Raw genomic sequence first — 24,389 nt, forward strand, 5'->3', positions numbered from 1 at the left:
TTTGGATATATGGTGTGTGTTTGTGTATAGGATGTGTGTATAGTATGTGTGTGTATGGTGTATGCATGGCGTGTGTGTATAGTATGGGTGTATATGATGTGTGTGTATATAGTATATGTGCTGTGTGTGTCTATGCTGTGTGTGTGTCTATGGTGTGTATGTATAGTATGTGTGTGTGTGTCTATGGTGTGTGTGTGTCTACGGTGTGTGTGTGTGTCTATGGGGTGTGTCTATGGTGTGTGTGTGTCTAAGGTGTGTGTGTGTCTATGGTGTGTGTGTGTCTATGGTGTGTGTGTGTCTATGGTGTGTGTGCGTCTATGGTGGGTGGCTATGGTGTGTGTGTCTGGTGTGTGTCTATGGTGTGTGTGTCTATGGTGGGTGTCTATGGTGTTGGTGTGTGTCTATGGTGTGTGTCGATGGTGTGTGTGTCTGGTGGGTGTCTATGGTGTGTGGGTGTCTATGGTGTGTGTCTATGGTGTGTGTGTCTATGGTGTGTGTGTGTCTATGGTGGGTGTCTATGGTGTGTGGGTGTCTATGGTGTGTGTCTATGGTGTGTGTGTCTATGGTGTGTGTGTGTCTATGGTGGGTGTCTATGGTGTGTGGGTGTCTATGGTGTGTGTCTATGGTGTGTGTGTGTCTATGGTGGGTGTGTGTATGGTGTGTGTCTATGGTGTGTGTGTGTGCCTATGGTGTGTGTGTGTCTATGGTGTGTGTCTCTGATGTGTGTGTGTATGGTGTGTGTCTATGGTGTGTGTGTGTCTATGGTGTGTGGGTGTCTATGGTGTGTGTGTGTCTATGGTGTGTGTGTGTCTATGGTGTGTGTCTATGTTGTGTGTCTATGGTGTGTGTCTCTGGTGTGTGTGTGTCTATGGTGTGTATGTCTATGGTGTGTGTCTCTGATGTGTGTGTGTGTGTGGTGTGTGTCTATGGTGTGTGTGTGTCTATGGTGTGTGGGTGTCTATGGTGTGTGTCTATGGTGTGTGTGTCTATGGTGGGTGTCTATGGTGTGTGTGTCTATGGTGTGTGTGTGTCTCTGGTGTGTATGTGTCTATGGTGTGTGTGTCTATGGTGTGTGTCTCTGATGTGTGTGTGCCTATGGTGTGTGTCTATGATGTGTATGTGTCTATGGCGTGTGTCTATGGTGTGTGTCTATGGTGTGTGTGTGTCTATGGTGTGTGTCTATGGTGTGTGTCTATGGTGTGTGTGTGGCTATGGTGTGTGTGTCTATGGTGTGTGTGTGTCTCTGGTGTGTGTGTGTCTCTGGTGTGTGTGTGTCTATGGTGTGTGTGTGTCTATGGTGTGTGTCTCTGATGTGTGTGTGTTTATGGTGTGTGTCTATGATGTGTATGTGTCTATGATGTGTGTCTATGGTGTGTGTGTCTATGGTGTGTGTCTATGGTGTGTGTGTGTCTCTGGTGTGTGTGTGTCTATGGTGTGTGTGTGTCTATGGTGTGTGTCTCTGATGTGTGTGTGTTTATGGTGTGTGTCTATGATGTGTATGTGTCTATGATGTGTGTCTATGGTGTGTGTGTCTATGGTGTGTGTCTATGGTGTGTGTCTATGGTGTGTGTGTGTGTCTATGGTGTGTGTGTGTCTATGGTGTGTGTGTCTATGGTGTGTGTGTGTGTCTGTGGTGGGTGTCTATGGTGTGTGTGTGTCTATGGTGTGTGTGTGTCTATGGTGTGTGTGTGTGTCTATGGTGTGTGTGTGTGTCTATGGTGTGTGTGTGTCTATGGTGTGTGTGTGTGTCTGTGGTGGGTGTCTATGTGTCTATGGTGTGTGTGTCTATGGTGTGTGTGGTTGGATTGTTGGTCGGAATAGCGCGTGTGAATCGCCAATTGTAAACTGTCCCTCACCTGAAGAAAGTCGCATATGTTCCTTCAGGGATTGCCCCCCCCCCCCCCCCCCCTCCCCCCTCCCCATCTTTCCTCACAAGCAATGAGCCAAATATGAAGCGAGAGGGATGAGAAATAAAATGGTACTGAGGAATATCAGTGGAGAGCCGGCGGGCTGGTTTCCAGGATCAGGATAAAGCACTGGGAATATCTGGGACAATCTGGCAGGGTCTGGAGAAAGTGGGCAGCAGTGGACATTGAAGTGACAACAGCGGCTTTCCCGAATGGCTCCTGCCACTCTAACCTCGAGGGGCCACTTCACCTCTGAAAGCTGAAAGTAATCACACGGCTCGCCTTGGGTGTCGTTCCTCCTGGACGGAAGGTGATTTCAGTCAGGGAGGAAGGAGGTGGCGGGGGGGGGGGGGGGGGGGAGTATAATATTTACCCCGACCGGTTTGAAGTGATTGTGAAAAACTCCTGAGAACTGACGAGCAGCCGGAGGCTCTGGCCGAACCAGTGTACATTTCCCGGGGTGAAATCGGAGTTTCAGGGGACTTTTGATGTTCCTCAGGGACCTGGACCGAGTTCTTTGGGATCCCGGCTGTACATCCAAACATCCAATCTCAAGGCAGGCACAAACCTTTCACTATCTTCAAAAAAATGTTCAGCAAACTATCATTGAACCCTCTCTTGAATCGAAATTCCCTCCCCTGGTCTTTTGAGATGCTCTGTCCTGTACATCCTAAAACCTATTTGCAGATGCATGTCTATATATTCTCATGTATTTTCTTGAATTTTGTTTAATTCCCTCTTCTTCCATGTACTGAATGAACTGTTGAGCTGCTTGCAGAAAAATACTTTTCACTGTACCTCGGCACACCTGACAATAACCAAACCCAATCCAATCCAATATACATTAATGTACATTGGTGTCTGTAGTGCAGGTCTATTTATACACAAATGTATATGGTGTCTGCTGTGCAGGTCTATATATACATTAATTGTTATGGCTGTCTAGTGCAGGTCCATTTATACATTAATGTCCATAGGTGTCTGTTGGGCAGGTCTATATATATACGTGAATGTACATGGGTGTCTGTAGTGCAGATCTATAAACACATTAATGTACGTGGGTGTCTATTGTGCAGGTCTATATATACATTAATGTCCATAGGTGTCTGTTGTGCAGATCTATAAAATATATTTGTGTATATGGGTGTCTGTTGCACAGGTCTATATATACATTAATGTATATGGGTGTCTGTTGTGCAGGTCTATAATATACATTAATGTATATGGATGTATGTTGTGCAGGTCTATATATACATTAATGTATATGGTGTCGGCTGTGTAGGTCTGTATTTACATTAATGTATATGGGTGTCTGTTGTGCAGATCTATAATATACATTAATGTATATGGGTATCTGTTACACAGGTCTATATATACATTAATGTATATGGGTGTCTGTTGTGCAAGTCTATATATACATTAATGTATATGGGTGTCTGTTGTGCAGGTCTATATATACATTAATGTATATGGTGCCGGCTGTGTAGGTCTGTATTTACAGTAATGTATATGGGTGTCTGTTGTGCAGATCTATAATATACATTAATGTATATGGGTATCTGTTACACAGGTCTATACATACATTAATGTATATGGGTGTCTGTTGTGCAAGTCTATATACATTAATGTATATGGGTGTCTGTTGTGCAGGTCTATATATACATTAATGTATATGGTGTCGGCTGTGTAGGTCTGTATTTACATTAATGTATATGGGTGTCTGTTGGGCAGATCTATAATATACATTAATGTATATGGGTATCTGTTACACAGGTCTATATATACATTAATGTATATGGGTGTCTGTTGTGCAGATCTATAATATACATTAATGTATATGGGTATCTGTTACACAGGTCTATATATTCATTAATGTATATGGGTGTCTGTTGTGCAAGTCTATATATACATTAATGTATATGGGTGTCTGTTGGGCAGATCTATAATATACATTAATGTATATGGGTATCTGTTACACAGGTCTATATATACATTAATGTATATGGGTGTCTGTTGTGCAGATCTATAATATACATTAATGTATATGGGTATCTGTTACACAGGTCTATATATTCATTAATGTATATGGGTGTCTGTTGTGCAAGTCTATATATACATTAATGTATATGGGTGTCTGTTACACAGGTCTATATATACATTAATGTATATGGGTGTCTGTTACACAGGTCTATATATACATTAATGTATATGGGTGTCTGTTGCGCAGGCAGACAGATGTCAGTGTGTGTACATCTGCCTTTTGCCGAAGAAGGGATGTCCTCACAGATCAATACATTTCGAACTGTGTATTCTCTGCGGCTCCGATTGTTAAACTATCTACATGCAGTTGATGGGTAACTATTATATTAAAGGGATTTCATTGACAGTTAACCTTTACTGATGAATTGGGGAGGCTATTCATTTTCTGTTGGAGAAAAATCAAAACATCAAGTTTCCAGATGGGTGGGTGGGTAGGTAGGTGGGTGGGTGGGTGGGTAGGTAGGTAGGTAGGTAGAGGGGCGGCCTGGTGAATACCTGTCCCTGAGGGAAGGTACAAAGACACAGGCACTGAGCCTTTCCAAGCAATGCAGTTAATAATCATCTGTCTCAGGGCCAGGAACAGGCTAGCTGCAGTTCACATCCTCACTGGTTGTACGTGAACAGAGAGCTGTTCATTCAAACATATATTTCTCTGAATTCTAGCCCGGTCTCGAACATGGTCATGCTCTCCATGACATGGAGTCGGATCCCAAATGAACCAGAGCATGACTGGGGCATTTCTGATTTGTATGTAGAAGGAATTTGTGTGCAATCCCTGATTTTCAATTTCAATTCTGGAAGTGTCCAGTCCTGGCACACAGATTTAACAATGGGAAGGGAGGTAAAAGCCATTCCCATTCCCCGGCATACAGCTCAGGGGCACTGGAGCTGCTGCCTCAGTGCTCCGGAGCTGCTGGTGGTTGCAAATGCCTGGAGGCTGCTGTTGTTGTTTCCTTCCTTTTCTGTAGCCGGAGCGAAGGACATTTTTTAACTAAGATACCTGGTTCCTGGAACACTGGGCTCTGGGGGATGGATAAGTCCAGAAGGCAATCCAGTTTGAAGCTGCGGGACCTGGTGTGCGACATAGATCCAAATGGGCCACCTGATGATGCTGTTGAAGAAATGTTTTCACAGAATTGCTGATGCTTTTGTTGTTGGTGTGGTGAGTGCTGTGTGTAACTGGCATGTTACCGCAGGTTAAACACGCTAGAAGTCAAGGATATTCAACTGCACCTTGAGCGCCAGTGGAATGTGTGGATGCCTGGATTTGGTTCCAGTGAGATTAGGCCGTGTGGGAGGGTTGGCACAGCTGTGCCTCCTGGACGGAGAATGGCACTGGTACGTGGAACAAGTCACACATTGATCATTTCTATGGTTTATCCTCCATTTATGTTGAGGAACTTATGAGGCGTGATACCATGGGCAGGATTCTCCATCAGCTACATTCTCATTCTGTTGGTAGCACGCCCATGCCCATGGGTTTCCCAGCAGCGTGAGACGGCCACAATGGGAAATCCCATTGTCAGTTGGCCGGCAGGGAGAATCCCACGGATGGTGAAGATTCACCACCGAGGAACACACAGCCGGAGGACGGAAGAATCCCGCAGCATGTGTTTGCTTCTTTTGTGAAAATCAGCTGATATAGATTTATATTGGTACTAATGTGGAACGCTACCATTTCGTGTTATTTAATGGTTAGTGTGATATGTGGACTGTTAGCTGGTTGATTTTCAAATCTTGGTTTTACTGTTGACTGGTTAATAAACAAAATATTCTCAAGTGGCGTTGTAGAATGGTTCTGCTGATTGCTCCTGCCTGTGGCTGTAGATACCTGAAGGCCGTGTGTTTGTTTGCTGCTGCCTCTTCTGCTTCTATGGCCTGGAGTAAAGAAAAGGGAGGTGACCTACTGTCAGTGATGGGGTGCTCTTTCACTCTTCTGCCGTGCTGCATGTTGGCGTAGCTTTCTGGTCTGATTATTCCCACCTTAGAGAGTTTACTCCTGGAGCTGCGGGGTGGGGGGGTGGGGGGGGGGGGGGTAGCTGCCTGGAGGCCTTGTGTCTGTTTGCTGCCACTTCAGTGGTCTGGAGCGAGGAAAAGGAGGAAGTAAGGTGACCCACTACTGGAGAGTGGGAAGGGGTGGCCAACCGATTCGACTGAGCAACTTGCTGCCGGTATTGTAGAAACGTTTTAACAGATTGTTGGTGACCTTATTGTACTGTTGACTGTTCAGCCCTTTTTGCGCCTGTGGCCTGGAGTAAGGAACCTACTGCCAGTGCTGGAGAGGGGAAAGGGGTGCTAGAGCTCTCACTCTTCTGCTGTGCTCTGCATCGGTGTGAGTTTCTGGTGTATTGTTGTGCTATCCCCGAACAACTTTCCACTGATGCGAGAGGGAGAGCGCGGCAGCTTGATTCGGATGCTGATGACCTCATTGTACTGTTGACTGTTTAATTATGCAGTTGGTTTTCTTTGAATAAATTCACTGTTGTACCCTTGTGTTTGTACCGATGTTCTATAGAAAAAGAATGTTTGTGTGTATTCAGCACAGTGCCTTTTCCTTGTCATTTCATGGTTAATGTGATATATGGACCGTTGAGTGGTTTGTTTTCACCTTTTTGTATAATGGTATTGTTGACCATTTAATAAACAGAATATTCTCAAGTGCATTCTGGTGGGTACACATGCCATGTTTCAGACAAATGTTATTGCCTAGCATTTCAACCAAATGTGAGGTCTGGCAGCTCCCCGCTAACAAGGGGGAGCTGGTCATAAACGCTCCCTCCCAACTAACACCCAGGCAGCACACCACCATGCAACCACATAAAACTGCTCCATACTGAGGGGACACAAACCTGACCAGGCTGCTGGACACAGCCTTCCTTCAAGGGGGTCAGCGGATCAGCAACAGGGCCGCCAGTGCCACCTGGGAGGCAGTGGCAGCGACCATCAGTTCGGGCAGCGTGACCAGGAGGACTGCTGTCCAATGTCGGAAGAAGACCAACACCCTCTGCCAGACCGCAAGGGTAAGTTACCACAGGTCCCCTGGCATCTGTCCTGCCTGGCATCCACCTGACCTCTGCCACCCCCTCCCCCCCAACAAATCAGTGGCTGGCACCTTGCATTCCTTCCCCATGGCATATCACTGCGCTTGTGCCCCAGCACATACTGGCACTGAATTCTGAAACTAGAGACAAAGGGGTGGGAACAGCAGCATTGAGTTCACCCCAACGGTATCTGGTTGAGAATAAGGAACTCCACAGATAACAGTGGCTGTGGTTGTTGTTTTAAGGGATGTGTAAATACACAGGTCAAATAATCATTGATAGCGAGTTGGAAATTCTGAGGTTGAATATTGAAACCTTTCCTTCATTATATATATGTTTCCCGCTATAATCCTGCGGGTCTGTTTCAAATCCGTGACAATTGTCACAGATATCAATCAATTTCAATGTAAGGGTCCATTTCCTACTGAATATTAATTTGTATCTCGAATATTTCATGATGTGAACGGGTGCACAGAAATGAGACATCACTTTCCACAATTCTGCCAGGCAGAGGTTGCTTCAGAGGTTGGCACCTTCCCTGCCCTCTCAATGGAAGGGTCGGGATATCATTAATGTTCAATTGGCCGCTACTTTGGTGTTTCCCTGGAGAGTGGCGCCTTCTCGCGGTCCCCTGGGGAAATGGCGAGCTGGGTCTGCACTGCTCTACCTGGCGGGGGTAGGGAGGGAGAATGACCCACTGCCAGCGCACTCCTTGGTCACAAGGTCCTGTTGGGTCAGGAGAGTGTGGAGCTGGGGCTGGTGGGGAATCTGTGTGTGTGGGAGCTTCCTACAAGGTGAACAATAGCGGTGGGAATGTTTAGTGTGTGGGGAGCAGACAATCAGCGCCTCATCCCGGCAGAGGTGTATCAGACCCCCACCAAGACCAACTAACGTGACATCTGTTCCATGGTTCCTCGCTAAAAAAAAACCCTAATCCAAGGGCGTCTTTTGTTGAGACGTCAACGATTATTTACAGAAGCACTGGGTTTCTCAAATTGTTTCCTGATTGTTTCCTTCAGCTCCCGGGAGGGTGGTGCCGAGAAAGGTCTCGGGGACAGAAGGGGAGAAGCTCTCAATCACAGCGGGACGCCAGCAGTAATTGTGTAGCCGGAGGGGGGATGGAGCGGATTACAGGACAAGGTCTGGGGGTTTGGAACACAAGCAGACGGTGAAAAACCCGCCTCTCTGTTCCACACACACACACACAGGCCCAGGTCAGAAATCCACTGTCCAGCAATATTCAGACAAAACAAATATCAAAACAAACTCAGAATGCTGCGGGGGAAAAACCCACATCACACACACACACACACACAATGACTTCCCCACATTCATCAACCTCAACTGACACACTTTCTCAAATGTTAAACCCAGTTTCTCTCACCACCTGGCCTGCCCAGTATTGCCACACTCTCCAGTTTGTATTCCAGTAATCGCCAATTCACCCACAGATTTATGCATATAATTACATTCACACAACTTCATAGGTAAATACAAACCTATGCATACAATCTGATGTACGGACTCCCAACACAATCCTATACACAGTGGGCTAAACAGCTGGCTTGTAATGCAGAACAGTGCCAGCAGCACGGGTTCAATTCCTGTACCAGCCTCCCCGAACAGGCACCAGAATATGGCGACTAGGGGCTTTTCACAATAACTTCATTGAAGCCTACTTGTGACAATAAGCAATTATTATTATTATGGGGAGGCAGTGGTGTAATGGTATTGTCACTAGACTGGTAATCCAAAGAACCAGGATAATGATTTGAGGACCCAGGTATGTGCAGGTAGTTGAATTTAAACTCAATAATATCAGGAATTAAAATAATGATGGCTATGGGGGTTGTTTAAGGAGCACTTGCTGTGAGTGCTGGATAGTTTTGTCCCACTGAGACGAGGAAGGAATGGTAAGGTGAAGGAGTCTTGGATGACAAGAGAAGTGGAGCTTCAAGTCAAGAGGAAGAAGGAAACTTACGTAAGGTTGAGGAAGCAAGGATCTGATTCGGCTCTAGAGGGTTACAAGGTAGCAAGGACCAAACTCAAAAATGGATTTAGGAGAGCTAGATGGGGGCATGAAAAAACCCTGATGGGAAGGATTAGGGGAAACCCCAAAGCGTTCTACACTTATGTGAGAAATAAGAGGATGATCAGAGTGAGAGTAGGGCTGATCAGGGATAGTGGAAGGAACTTGGGCTTAGAGTCTGAGGAGGTGGGGGAGGCCCTAAATGAATATTTTGCTTCAGTATTCACTAGCAAGAGGAACCCTGATGCTCGTGAGAACAGTGTGAACCAGGTTAATAGGCTCGAACAGGTTGTTATTAAGAAGGAGGATATGCTGGAAATTTTGAAAAGCATCAAGAGAGATAAGTCCCCTGGCCAGATGGGATATATCCAAGGTTACTACGGGAAGCAAGGGAGGAGATTGCTGCACCGTTGGCAATGATCTTTGTGTCCTCACTCTCCACTGGATTAGTACCGGATCATTGGAGGCAGACGAATGATGTTCCCCTGTTCAAGAAAGGGAATAGGGAAATCCCTGGGAATTATAGACCAGTCAGTCTTACGTCTGTGGTGAGCAAAATACTGGAAAGGATTCGGAGAGATATGATTTATGATTATTTAGAAAAACATAGTTTGATTAAAGATAGTCAGCATGGCTTTGTGAGGGGCAGGTCGTGCCTCACAAGCATCATTGAATTTTTTGAGGATATGACGAGACATATTGATGAAGGTCGGGCAGTGGATGTGGTGTATATGGATTTCAGTAAGGCATTTGATAAGGTTCCCCATGGTAGGCTCATTTTGAAAGTTAGGAGGCATGGGATACAAGGAAATTTAGCTGTCTGGATACAGAATTGGCTGGCAAAAAGAAAACAGTGAGTGGTAGTGGATGGAAAGTATTCCGCCTGGAGGTCGGTGACCAGTGGTGTCCTGCAGGGATCTGTTCTGGGACCTCTGCTCTTTGTGGTTTTTATAAATGACTTGGATGAGGGAGTGGAAGGGTTGGTTTCATTCCTTTTTTGTGTTTTTGTAGCGGTTGAATACACCTGAGTAGCTTGCTAGGCCATTTTAGAGGGCATTTAAGAGTCAACCACATTGCTGTGAATCTGGAGTCACATGTAGGCCAGACCAGGGAAGGACGACAGATTTCCTGAGAAGTGACAGTTGGAGTGCAACCTAGATAAATGTGAAGTGATTCATTTTGGAAGGTCGAATTTGAATGCTGAATATAGGGTTAAAGGCAGGATTCTTGGAACTGTGGAGGAGCAGAGGGATCTTGGGGTCCACGTACATAGATCCCTCAAAGTTGCCACCCAGTTTGATAGAATTGTTAAGAAGGCATTTGGTGTGTTGGCTTTTATTAACAGGGGGATTGAGTTTAAGAGCCATGAGGTTTTGCTGCAGCTTTATAAAACCTTGGTTGGACCACACTTGGAATATTGTGTCCAGTTCTGGTCGCCTAATTATATGAAGGATGAGGATGCTTTGGAGAGGATGCAGAGAAGATTTACCAGGATGCTGCTTGGACTGGAGGGCATATCTTATGAAGAAAGGTTGAGGGAGCTCGGGCTTTTCTCACTGCAGCGAAGAAGGAAGAGAGGTGACTTGATAGAGGTGTACAAGGTGATAGGATCATAGAATTTACAGTGAAGAAGGAGGCCATTCAGCCCATCAAGTCTGCACCGGCCCTTAGAAAGAGCACCCTACTTAAGCCCACATCTCCACCCTATCCCTGTAACCTCACCTAACCTTTTTGGACACTAAGGGCAATTTAGCATGGCCAATCCACCTAACCTGCACACCTTTGGACTGTGGGAGGAAACCAGGGCAGCCAGAGGAAACCCACACAGATACGGGGAGAACATGCAGACTCCGCACAGGCAGTGACACAAGCTGGGAATCAAACCTAGGACCCTGGAGCTGTGAAGCAACTGTGCTAACCATTGTGCTACCGTGCTTCCCAAACACAGGCCAGATGAGAGGCAGGGACAGAGTGGATAGTCAGAGACTTTTCCCCAGAGTGGTAATGGCTGTCATGAGGGGACATAATTTTAAGGTGATTGGAGGAAGGTATAGGGGAGATGTCAGAGGCAGGTTCTTTACACAGAGAGTGGTGGGTGTATGGAATGCACTGCCAGCAGAGGTGGTGGAGTCAGAGTCATTAGATACATTTTAGCTTCTCTTGGACGGTACATGGACAGCAGTAAATTGAAGTGTTGTAGGTTAGGTTGATTTTAGATTAGCTCGCCACAACATTCTGGGCCGAAGGGCCTGTACTGTGCTGTACTGTTCTATGTTCTATGAATCCATTGTCGTAAAAATCCATCTGGTTCGCTAATGTCCATTAGGGAAGGAATTCTGCAATCCTTACCTGATCTGGCCTACATGTGACTCCAGACCCACATCAATGTGGTTGACTCTTAAATGCCCTCTGAAATGACCTAGCAAGCCATGCAGTTGTATTCAACCGCTATAAAAATACTAAAAAGGAATGTACCCAGATGGACACACCTGGCATCGAACCAGGCATTGGAAACGACAATGGCCTTCACTGTCTGGGGCAAAATCCTGGAACTCCCTCCCTAACAATCCATAAATTATTATTTTTTTAAATTCATATGCTCACACACATCAATAGAAACTCAAATATGGTCACATACCAGTCACATACAACACAATTAAAATATAAAATTTCATCATGATACATCAACCCAAATTGATTCTCACAATGACACTCTCCCATATATCCACACAAGTTCATACTCAAAATATTCACACTGACATACAATAACATTAATTCTTACAACCACAGACATGCAAAGAGACTGCATATCATGCACACATTCAAACACTCACATATACAACACAAATTCAAACAATCTTGCAAAATTGACTCACTAAAATGCACCAAATCAAACTCAAAAATAAAAATAATGCATTGCCATGACATTCACAGTCTCAAATACACCAACGTTACTGCAAATGCAGAACCGCAACTTTACAGATACAGTTACAAGTTCAATAAGCATCACCAAATATTCATACCTGGAGATGAAATGGCAGGTTTGAATCTACTATAATAATAATTATAATAATCTTTATTGTCACAAGTCGGTTTACATTAACACTACAATAAAAAGCCCCTCATCGCCACATTCCAGTGCCTGTTTGGGTACACAGAGGGAGAATCCAGAATGTCCAAATTACCTATCAGCATGTCTTTGGGGACCTGTGGGAGGAATCCGGAGCACCCGGAGGAAACCCACGCAGGAGAACGTGCAGACTCTATGCAGGCAGTGACCCAAGCTGGGAATCGAACCTGGGACCCTGGAGCTGTGAAGTGAATGAGGTCAATTGAGAATAAAATCAGGAGTCACGTTGTATGGCTGGCTGACCCGAACATTTCCTGTTCCTATCAGATGGGCCTAGGTGAAGACCAGAACGATACAAGTAACAATTTGAACTTGGCAGAATCTCACATATACCAAAGCAATCTCCTAGACACAACCACACTCTCATATACACCAATATACACCCCAATACACATAGGCCCAGAATTTGTGACACTAATAATGGTAAAATTGTCAGCAGATTTTGGCATATGCATATTTAATGACAGAAACCTGGACATTGCTGTCATTGATCCCTTTCACCTCGATAGGAAGCGTTGTTGCAATCTTCACAGATGGAACTAAGTTTGAAATTGTCGTGACCTTGAATTAAATGCCCAGGATTCTCACTGCAAAGACCAAATAAAGGTAGGCTGCTAAACAAATGTTCAACCATGTTCAGTTATGAATAATTTAGTTTTTAATGCCATTCTAAGTCAGATTTACTGCTGAGCACATTTTTTTCCAACCCTGAAAAATTACTTTTACAAGCGCGGAACATTATTTCCTCGGGAGAACAATTAAAAATTGCTATATTTTTCCAAAAAATATTCAAAATACATATTTTTTAAAGTTTGTACTTTCAAAGCTGAACTCTAATCCCATATATCTGTCCCAATCTTTATTTTGCTTCCTGCACCCTGCACAATAAGTTGAATGTGATTTATATTTTCCTGCTCGTCACTTCCTCCTTCCCTGTCTATTAGAAGTGTTCAATCTGATTGGTTGATTATCACGCTTTGCTGGACATCACAGATCTCCTGTCAAAGGTGCCAAATTTAAACCAATGTCAAAATAAGGACAGTTACATTCTAAATCCTGTTGAAACATCGTGAGCAGCTTTATTCAATGCCAACAGTGAGCATTGCTCCTTCACTGTTGACCACAAGCCCTGACCCATAGATGCATTCATATCCTCATGCACCGATACAAACTCATAGACTCAATCACACACTTGTATACATAAATACAAACCATTAAGGTGGTACAATTCCAGAACAAACCTAATACAGAAGCCAACACAGTGGATGCTGGAAATCTGAATACAAAAGTCAGAAATGCTTATGTTAGGATGAGACATGAAGGCTCAGTTAGGGCACTTGAGAGTTACAAGTTAGCCAGGAAGGACCTAAAGGGAGAGTTAAGAAGAGCGAGGAGAGGACACAAAAAGTTGTTGGCGGATAGGATCAAGGAAAACCCTAAGGCTTTCTATAGGTATATCAGGAACAAAAGAATGACTAGAGTAAAATTAGGGCCAATCAAGGATAGTAGTGGAAAGTTGTGTGTGGAATCAGAGGAGATAGGGGAAGAGTTAAATGGATATTTTTCATCAGTGTTTACACTGGAGAAAGACAATGTTGTCGAGGAGAATACTCAGGTTCAGTCGACCAGGCTAGATGGAATTGAGGTTCAAAAGGAGGAGGTGTTAGCAATTTTGGAAAATGTCAAAATAGATAAGTCCCCTGGGCCAGATGGGATTTATCCTAGGATTCTCTGGGAAGCCAGGGAGGCGATCGCAGAGCCTTTGTCCTTAATCTTTATGTCGTCTTTGTCGACAGGAATAGTGCCGGAAGACTGGAGAATAGCAAATGTTGTCCCCTTGTTCAAGAAGGGGAGTAGAGACAACCCTGGTAATTATAGACCTGTGAGCCTCACTTCGGTTGTGGGTAAAATGTTGGAAAAGGTTATAAGAGATAGGGTTTATAATCATCTTGAAAAGAACAAGTTGATTAGCGATAGTCAACACGGTTTTGTGAAGGGTAGGTCATGCCTCACAAACCTTATTGAGTTTTTTGAGAAGGTGACCAAACAGGTGGATCAGGGTAAAGCGGTTGATGTGGTGTATATGGATTTCAGCAAGGCGTTTGATAAGGTTCCCCACGGTAGGCTATTGCAGAAAATAAGGAAGTATGGGATTGAAGGTGATTTAGCGGTTTGGATCAGTAATTGGCTAGCTGAAAGAAGACAGAGGGTGGTGGTTGATGGCAAATGTTCATCCTGGAGTTCAGTTACTAGTGGTGTACCGCAAGGATCTGTTTTGGGGCCACTGCTGTTTGTCATTTTTATAAATGACCTGGAAGAGGGTGTAGAAGGATGGGTTAGTAAATTTGCAGATGACACGAAGGTCGGTGGAGTTGTGGATAGTGCTGAAGGATGTTATAGGATACAGAGGGACATAGATAAGCTGCAGAGCTGGGCTGAGAGGTGGCAGATGGAGTTTAATGCGGAAAAGTGTGAGGTGGTTCACTTTGGAAGGAGTAACAGGAATGCAGAGTACTGGGCTAATGGCAAGGTTCTTGGTAGTGTAGATGAACAGAGAGATCTCGGCATCCAGGTACATAAATCCCTGAAAGTTGCCACCCAGGTTAATAGGGCTGTTAAGAAGGCATATAGTGTGCCAGCCTTTATCAGTAGGGGGATTGAGTTTCGGAGCCACAAGGTCATGCTGCAGCTGTACATAACTCTGGTGCGGCCGCTCCTGGAGTACTGCGTGCAGTCTGGTCACCACTTTATAGGAAGGATGTGGAAGCTTTGGAAAGGGTTCAGAGGAGATTTACTAGGATGTTGCCTGGTATGGAGGGAAGGTCTTACGAGGAAAGGCTCAGGGACTTGAGGTTGTTTTCGTTAGAGAGGAGAAGGCTGAGAGGTGACTTAATAGAGACATATAAGATAGTCAGAGGGTTAGATAGGGTGAACAGTGAGAGTCTTTTTCCTCGGATGGTGATGACCAACACGAGGGGACATAACTTTAAATTGAGGGGTGGTAGATATAGGACAGATGTCAGAGACAGTTTCTTTACTCAGAGAGTAGTAGGGGTATGGAACGCCCTGCCTGCAACAGTAGTAGACTCGCCAACTTTAAGGGCATTTAAGTGGTCACTGGATAGACACATGGATGAAAATGGAATAGTGTAGGTCAGATAGGCTTCAGATGGTTTCACAGGTCGGCGCAACATCGAGGGCCGAAGGGCCCGTACTGCGCTGTAATGTTCTATGTTCTATGTTCTATGTAAATGCTGGAAATAGCTGCCATGTTAGTCAGCATCCATGGAGAAAGATGTTGAACGGTCACGGATGTGAAACGTTAACTTTGCCTCTCTCTCCACACACACTTTCCAACCTGTTGAATATTTCCAGCATTCTCTGTGCAATAAGATCTAACTTCTTTGGGCCATTAAATCCAAAACGTACTACAAATAAAAGCAAAATACTGCAGGTGCTGCGTTGTTCCAGAATTTTCCAGAATGTTCCAGAAGTTAAATAATAACTGGAATTCTCAGGCCGTTGGGGTTTTGTTTTCCCGCTGGCATGCACCCTGGTGTGGGGGTTTCCCAGTGGGGTGGGGTGGCTTTGATGGGAAATCCCATTGACAAGGGGCAGGACTGTAGAAACCCACTGCCAGGGAATGCCGCATTGCCCAGAAACATGCGGCTGGGGGACCCGAGAATCCAGTGTGAAATGAATGAGGTGAGGTGTTGTGTCATTTTTCAGCAGAGATTGAGCAGTCGATCGATCCTCTCATTTGATGTTGCTGAGGATAGTCATCGATGTGTGTCCACCTGAAATGAAATAAAATGAAAATCGCTTATTGTCACAATTAGGCTTCAATGAAGTTACTGTGAAAAGCCTCTAGTCGCCACATTCCGGTGCCTGTTCGGGGAGGCTGGTACTGGTACCTTCACAGCTAAAAAATTGCTGCACCCGTTTCGTTTACTTTTCTCTTTGGGCAGCGTTTGTTTGCTTTAGTATCATTTTCTTCTCCAGGCTGGAAGGGGTTAACGTGGATGTACTTTTCCAAGTACGAAATAGAAGCCATGTACTCAATTCTGTCTCCACGAGGGAGCTCTTGGCTGAGTCTCATTTGGTAAAAGCATTGTCTATCTGAGCTGCGCAGACTACAAGCTGATCTCAGTTGGAGTGGCAGGAGGGAAGTACAACTGCCTTCTGAAGGGGAAAGTTCACAGTTTCAATTCTCATCCCTGCCCTTAATCCAATGACATTGTTGAAAAAGATGCAAGTGTGGATGTCAGATGAGGACAACACTGGGCCCAGTTATGATAAGTGGCCACAAAAGACAATCAGCCTCCTGAAAGGATACGATGCCTCCAGGAGATGATGAAGATAGCAAAGGAAGAGAATTAGTAATCTGCTTAGAAAATAAAAATGCATCGCTTAAATTGGTGCAGGAGTGAAGCTTGCTGAGAGTCAACTGCAGCATTAATTCTCATTTTGATAGGCAATCTAACCACTCCTAAATAACAAGATTTCCATCTGGCTGTGGCACATTCAGATTCATTTTCTTTCCTGATGTACTGAGGACGGTATTTGAAGATGTGTCAGGTAATGAGTTGTGATTGTATCCGTAGATAGCACAGAGCACAGCAGCGTGGACACTCTGCTAAATTTCAACCCAAAGGACAAATGTGATCGGAACATCCGATTTCTTCCGGCATTGAAATGATTTTAAAGTATTAATAGCAGCAACATAGGATGTCAAATGACAAAAACAGCTTTCTAATCGATTTCACATCCAATGGATCAGGTCAATATTCTGCACCTTTCCCAGCCAGTCATGATGGTGGACAAATAAGCAACTGACAAGAGGAGGAGGCTTCGCGATCACCCCTATCCTCAACAATGTCAGAGGCCAGCGTGCGCATGCAGAGGGGCAGGCGGAAGCATTGCGACCACCTTCAGCTAAAAGGACCAAGTGGGCGATTCTTCCTTGACTACTCACAAGGCCCCCGCCATCACACGTGCCAATCTTCAGCTCATTTGATTCTATCGCCATGACCCTGAGGAACTGCTGCGTGCACTCTATGTAAAAAGGGGCTCTTGGGTTTTGACCACATCTCGGTTGTAGTGCTGAAAATCTGTGATCCAAAAGTAGTCGCACTTCGAATTAAGCTGCTCCAGCTGAACTACAACACAGGCACCTACCCAAAAATGTGAAATATGTCAGTCCATGAAAAGAGAATCAAATATAACCCAGCTAATTACCACTCCTTCAGCTACTTCCAAAATTCGGCTTGTGGGAAAGCGAACAGCAATATTCAGAAGCTCTCACACACCAATACCCTGGTCACCAATGCCCAGATAGGTTTTCAGCAGGAATTCTGAATTTAATATGCTGCTACAAATCCATTCACCCCTCTTTGAATAAGTTTTCAAGTGTTTTTACAGGGAGACTAATATTATAAAAGGGCAAGCTCTTGTTAGTTCAGTGACTTCTGCTTGATTGCAATCGAGGAAAACCTCAACAGGGTATCCTTTGGGGAAGCACGTAATCACTGAAAGCAACTTTCGATCTGCGTGCTTAACTGTGCCTGTGTGGACTCCAGGATTTGCTGTCAGTTTCAGAGGGGTAAAGCTGGCAAACGCTGACAGACTATCACTACAAGCTCCATACGGCAATGCCAACGCAGGAGACTGTTCACCCACTGTGGTGACAGCGCCATCACCTTGGACCAGGCGCAGCCAAAGCCCCTCAAAAGCTCCATGATGGCCGTCCGGATCAACGGCCACAAGACACCGTGCCTCTTCGACTCCGGGAGCACCGAGAGCTTCGTTCACCCAGACCTGGTAAGGCGCTGTTCGCTCCCGGTATTCCCAACGTGGCAAACAATCTCTCTCGCCTCGGGGTCGCACTCAGTCCAAATACAAGGGCGCACCTCAGCGACTCTAACGATGCAAGGCGCCAATTACACTAATTTCAAAATGTACGTGCTCCCAGACCTCTGCGTCCCGCTCCTCCTAGGACTGGATTTCCAGTGTAACCTCAGGGGCCTCACACTCAGCTTCGGCGGGCGCCTGCCCCCACTCACTATATGCAGCCTAGTAACCCTGAAAGTCGACCCCCTCTCACTCTTCACGAACCTCACCGGCAACTGCAAGCTAGTGGCCACTCGTAGCAGGAGGTATAGCCTGCAGGACAGGGGGTTCATCAGATCTGAAGTCCAGCGCCTATTGCGTGAAGGAGTCATGGAGGCCAGTAACAGCCCCTGGAGAGCTCAGGCAGTGGTCGTCAGAACCGGGGAAAAGCTCCGGATGGTGGTTGATTACAGCCAGACCATTAACCGATTCACGCACCTCGATGCGTACCCCCTCCCCCGGATTGCGGGCATGGTAAACCAGATCGCACAGTACCGCGTGCTCTCCACAGTGGATCTGAAGTCCGACCATCAGCTCCCAATCTGCCCAGAGGACCGCCACTACACGGCGTTCGAGGCAGACGGCCGCCTCGTCCATTTCCTCTGGGTCCCATTTGGCGTCACTAACAGGGTTTCGGTGTTCAAAAGAGCAATGGATTGAATGGTGGACCAGTACGGGCTGCGGGTCACTTTCCCGTACTTGGATAATGTCACCATCTGCGGCCATGATCAGCAGGACCACGACGCCAATCTCCACCGATTTCTCCAGACCGCCCAAAAGCTCAACCTCACCTACAAGTAGAAATGCGTTTTCTGCACCACCAGGCTAACCATCCTCGGCTACGTTGTGGAAAACGGAGTCCTAGGACCCAACCCTGACCGTATGTGCCCCCTCTTACAACTCCCTCTCCCTCACTGTCTCAAGGCCCTCAAGAGGTGCCTCGGATTTTTTTCGTACTATGCCCAGTGGGTCCCCCAGTATGCGGACAAAGCCCGCCCACTATTTAAGGCCACCCTCTTCCCACTGTCAGCCGAGGCCCGCCAGGCCTTCAACTGCGTCAAGGCGGACATTGCCAAAGCTGCCATGCATGCGGTAGACGAGTCTGTCCCGTTCCAGGTGGAGAGTGATGCCTCAGAGGTCGCTCTCGCTGCCACTCTGAACCAGGCAGGTAGGGCAGTAGCGTTCTTTTCCCGAACCCTCTCCTCTTCCGAACTTCGACACTCCTCAGTCGAAAAAGAAGCCCAAGCCATTGTGGAAGCCGTGCGGCACTGGAGGCACTACCTCGTAGGTAGGAGGTTTACCCTCATCACCGACCAAAGATTAGTTGCCTTCATGTTTGACAATTTGCAGCAGGGCAACATCAAAAATGACAAGACCTTGAGGTGGAAAATCGAACTCTCCACCTACAATTACGATATCATATATCGTCCTGGGAAGCTCAATGAGCCCCCAGATGCCCTGTCCCACGGCACATGCGCCAGCGCGCAAGACGGCCGTCTTCAGGCAATACACAATGACCTCTGCCATCCGGGGGTCACCCGGCTTGCCCACTACATCAAGGCCTGCAACCTGCCCTTCTCCACTGAGGAGGTTAAAGCCGTCACCAGGAATTGCTCGATCTGCGCGGAGTGTAAACTGCACTTCTATAGACCAGACAAGGCATCCCGGCCCTTAGAACGCCTGAGCATCGATTTCAAAGGGCCCCTCCCTTCAACTAATCGCAACATTTATTCCCTCAACGTTATAGATGAATTCTCCCGTTTCCCGTTTGCCATCCCATGCCCCGATATGACCTCCCATACAGTAATCAGAGCTCTGCACAGTGTCTTCACCCTGTTCGGTTTCCCCAACTATGTCCACAGCGACAGGGGTTCGTCCTTCATGAGCGACGAACTGCGTCAGTACCTGCTCGACAAGGGCATCGCCTCGAGCAGGATGACCAGCCATAACCCCAGGGGGAACGGGCAGGTGGAGAGGGAGAACGCGACGGGTTGGAAGACCGTCCTACTGACCCTACGGTCCAGGAATCTCCCGACCTCCCACTGGCAGGAGATCCTCCCAGATGCGCTCCATGCTATTAGGTCCCTCCTTTGTACGGCCACGAATCAGACTCCTAATGATCGCCGATTTGCCTTCCCTAGGGGAACTACTATGGGGGTCTCACTTCCGCCCTGGTTGAGGACACCGGGCCCTGTCCTCCGAAAACACATTCGGACACATAAGACTGACCCCCTGGTAGAGAGGGTCCAACTCCTGTACTCGAACCCCCACTACGCGTTTGTTGAACACCCCGATGGCCGACAGGACACCATTTCCCTCCGGGACCTGGCACCCGCAGGCTCTACTACCACTACCGCCGATGTACCTCCCACACTACATCCCACCCGACTTCCCATGCCCCGCGCCCCTGCGCCTATTTGCTTCCGGTGCTCCCTTCCACCCGACACACCGGTTCGCAGGAACGAAGCTCAGGAAGGACCATCCCCAGACCCGCACCGAACATCCCTCCACAGGCATCTGAGACGGCTGCAACACCGGTGCTTCGTCAGTCACAACGCACGATTCGGGCGCTGGACCGACTGAACTTGTAGACCCGTCACCCCCGCCGGACTTGATTTTTTAACAGGGGGTGAATGTGGTGAATGTGTAACCACTATAATTCACACTGTACATTACTGTGTCCCTGTGGGCTCCATCTGTGAGCTGTTGCGCGGCTCTGCCCACAGGGGGAGATGAGGAGCATGTACAGGGCTCCACCCTCGGCTCCACCCCCTTCAGGAAGTATAAGTGCTGCGGTCCTACGAGTCCGCCTTTAGTTCAGCATAGTCGCAGGCAGGCTCAGTTGTAAGCCGATTAAAGCCACAATTTACTCCAACTCGTGCCTCTGGTTGAATTGATGGTCGCATCACCCACTCAGTAGTCCACCCCTTCTGAAGGAGCAGAACTTCTGTGACAATGCTTTTAAGTTCTCCAGCCAGTTTTTGAAAATTCTGTTCCCAGATTTGATCACAAATCCCCAGAGCTCTTGAGTTTGACCACTAGCCTTTTTTTGTCAGATGTCATCTGAAAGTTTAGGTTCTAGCTATTTGGTATCATTTTGTTTTCACAGCTCACATGGGATATTACTTCCTTAATGAAGTCAAGGACATTGGTTAGCTATGTCTCTTCCATCAACAATCCATGTTGAATTAACTAGGTTATTACTATATTATTAATGGTTATTAATGATTTTCATTTCTTCTCTCTGCTGGAAAACATTATTTTGCTGTTATGTTTGACATCTATTTCTCTCCCCTTTCCCAGGCCTCATTTTGTCTCTTTGGTTACACTTTTAACTTGCTTCTGCATTTTTTAAACAGTCATTCCTGTGATTTCCACACACTGCCTCCTCACCCACCCCCCACCCCGTCCTCTGAGAGTATTGTCCTTCTGACATTACTTTCAATTTGCTGCTGAATCCACTTTGAGTTGCAATTGTTTAATATTTGTTGATTTTTGACTTTAGTTGGCATGGCCAGCATTCTATCTTTAAGGGGACCCGACTTCTCTTTCTTGAACATGGACGGCACGGTAGCCCAGTTATTAGCACAGTTGCTTAACAGCTCCAGGGTTCCCCAGGTTTGATTCCTAGCTTGGGACACTGTCTGTGCAGAGTCCGCACTTTCTCCCCATGTCTGTGTGGGTTTCTTCCGGGTGCTCCGGTTTCCTCCCACATTCCAAAGGTGTGCAGGTTAGGTGGATTGGTCATGCTAAATTGCCCTTAGTGTCCAAAGAAATTAGGTGGGGTTACTGGGGTACGGGGATAGGGTGGAGGTGTGAGCTTAAGTTGGATGCTCTTTCCAAGGGCTGGTGCAGGCTTGATGGGCTGAATGGCCTCCTTCTGCACTGTAAATTCTATGAACTGTTGATTTTTTTAAAACGCTCCACCAAACCGTTTTCTTTAGTCACTCCCCAATTTACCTTTATTTAACCCTTTTGTTCTTGATCCCCCATAAACTTTATTATTTTGTACCCAGAGGTACAAGAGAGAAATGCAGAGATACTTCCATTATCTGGAAATAGTACAAACAAGTCTTGGCCACACTGAATCATGTATTCATGCTTGACATTTCTTCCCTCCGATTCTAAACCATTAGTGTGTCCTGGATTATTTTTGGTTCACTGAATGCTCCCTTTGAAATAATTCAGTTCTCACGTAAACAAAAATATAACTCATCCACAACCACACTTGACAGAGAGTTTGGCACCAACATTTCAAAAGTCATAGAAACTAGAAGAGAATAAAAAGGACAGACTCCCATGGTTTCATGTACATTAACTAACTGAGAGAGTCCTGAAGAACAGACCAGTGCACTCTCAATCACGTTAATAGATAGACACAACACACACATACATGGTGGAATTTAACGGACCCCGCCAGAGTACACATGATGGCAAGGTGACCGGGAAAATTTGCATCTGATTCCCAATATCAGGAAAACTTTTTCCAGCACAGTGGCACTGTGGGTAGCACTGTTGCCTCACAGCACCAGGGACCCGTGTTTAAAGATCGAACATACAGTGCAGAAGGAGGCCATTCGGGCTATCAAGTCTGCACCAACCCAATTTAAGCCCTCACTTCCACCCTATACCCGTAATCCAATAACCCCTCCTCATCTTTTTGGACACGAAGGGCAATTAGCATGTCCAATCCACCCAACCTGCACATCTTTGGATTGTGGGAGGAAACCGGAGCACCCGGAGGAAACCCGTGCAGACATGGGGAGAATGTGCAGACTCCGCACAGACAGTAACCCAGCGAGGATTCGAACCTGGGACCCTGGCGCTGTGAAGCCACAGTGATAACCACTGTGCTACCGTGATACCCTCGGGTCTGACCTCGGGTGACTGTCTGTGTGGAGCTTGTACATTCTCCCCGTGTCTGCGTGGGTTCCTCTGGGTTCCACAGACTAAGTTGGGTGTGGGACGAACCCAATGCTGGAATCTACCATTGGCAGATGGAAGCCACTTCAGCTCAATAATGTGCCACTTGATACCAATTGTCCTTGAACCCACCGGAATTTAGTGGTGGCTCAAGGATTCAATGGGGCTCCCATGGCTCTTGTAGGCCACTCAGCAAACCCTCATTGACAGGGCCTTGACATTTGAAGAGAAGTGCAACTGAAAGCCACCCCTTGCCCTTGCACAAATACCCTTGCACCCTTCTCTCCTGTGAATCCCTTCCCACATCTCCTATTCTGCCCCACTCACTCACCTGTCTCTAGTCTCAATATACCTGGATAGGTCTCAAGGGTTTCCCAGTGCTGCCACTACTCCCGGTGGTACTGGACTCCCAGCCTTAGCCCTTAGTGCCAACACTCTTTGGCATCCTTGATCTCATGAGGGTTGGAGGGGGGGGGGGGGGGGGGCGCCTGATGCTGGTCTGTTAAGTGCTGGAGTGCACATAAATTGAACTGGGCCTCCCCTCAACACAAAAGCCGTTCAAGTCTCTCTCCCGCTGAATTTCAACTCATGGGCGGCTTCCTGTCTCAGGAATTAAATCCCAACCACAGTGACCGACAGGCCAGATCAAATCCCAGATTGAAGTAAACTGCATGGACTCCTGCTTCACATTCCCTGCTTGACTCATTCATCTCAATGGAAATACAATTGTAACTACAAGGTCACATTGACCTACAGACTGTTAGACAGACAAAAACAATCTCAGTATTGTATTGATACTCCAGGAACCTATTCAGAAATGAATTCTCACAGCAGATTGTAATACATCTCTGGACGTTACAGTGCCAAAACAGGTCATTTGGTTCATTCACACCTTAATCAGCATTTACCCTTCATGTGAACATATACCCAGGAACCGCATATCACACTTTCAAAACCTAACACCCCATTGTCACTTCATTTTCATTCATAGAACGACAAACTATAGCCTTTATATGAGAGTTAAATACTGATTTGAGAACATCAGAAGGATTTAAACACAAATTCACAGGAAGGAAACAGTACAAGTAGATTTGCAATTGTTCCTGTCATAAAGACAAGCCAATTCACTAACACTTCCAGAACTAATCTCACTAATTGACAATAACTCAAGCTTCTAACATCTAAATAGATCACATGCACACACACACACACCTAATAAATTCACATATTTGGAAGTATACTGGCAGAATATTATACAAACAGGCTGTAAATACACCCACTGACATCAAATCACACTCTGTCATATCTTCTCAACCACAAACATACTGGCTTGTGCACTGCACGATAACTTACTGTCTACTTTCAAGAGTGAGTCTGTTCCTGGCTGGGATTGGAAATTACAACAGAAAGAAAAGGTGGGTACAAAACAA

The sequence above is a fragment of the Scyliorhinus canicula genome, chromosome 1 (genome assembly GCF_902713615.1).
Source record: "Scyliorhinus canicula chromosome 1, sScyCan1.1, whole genome shotgun sequence".
Taxonomy (NCBI): Eukaryota; Metazoa; Chordata; class Chondrichthyes; order Carcharhiniformes; family Scyliorhinidae; genus Scyliorhinus; species Scyliorhinus canicula.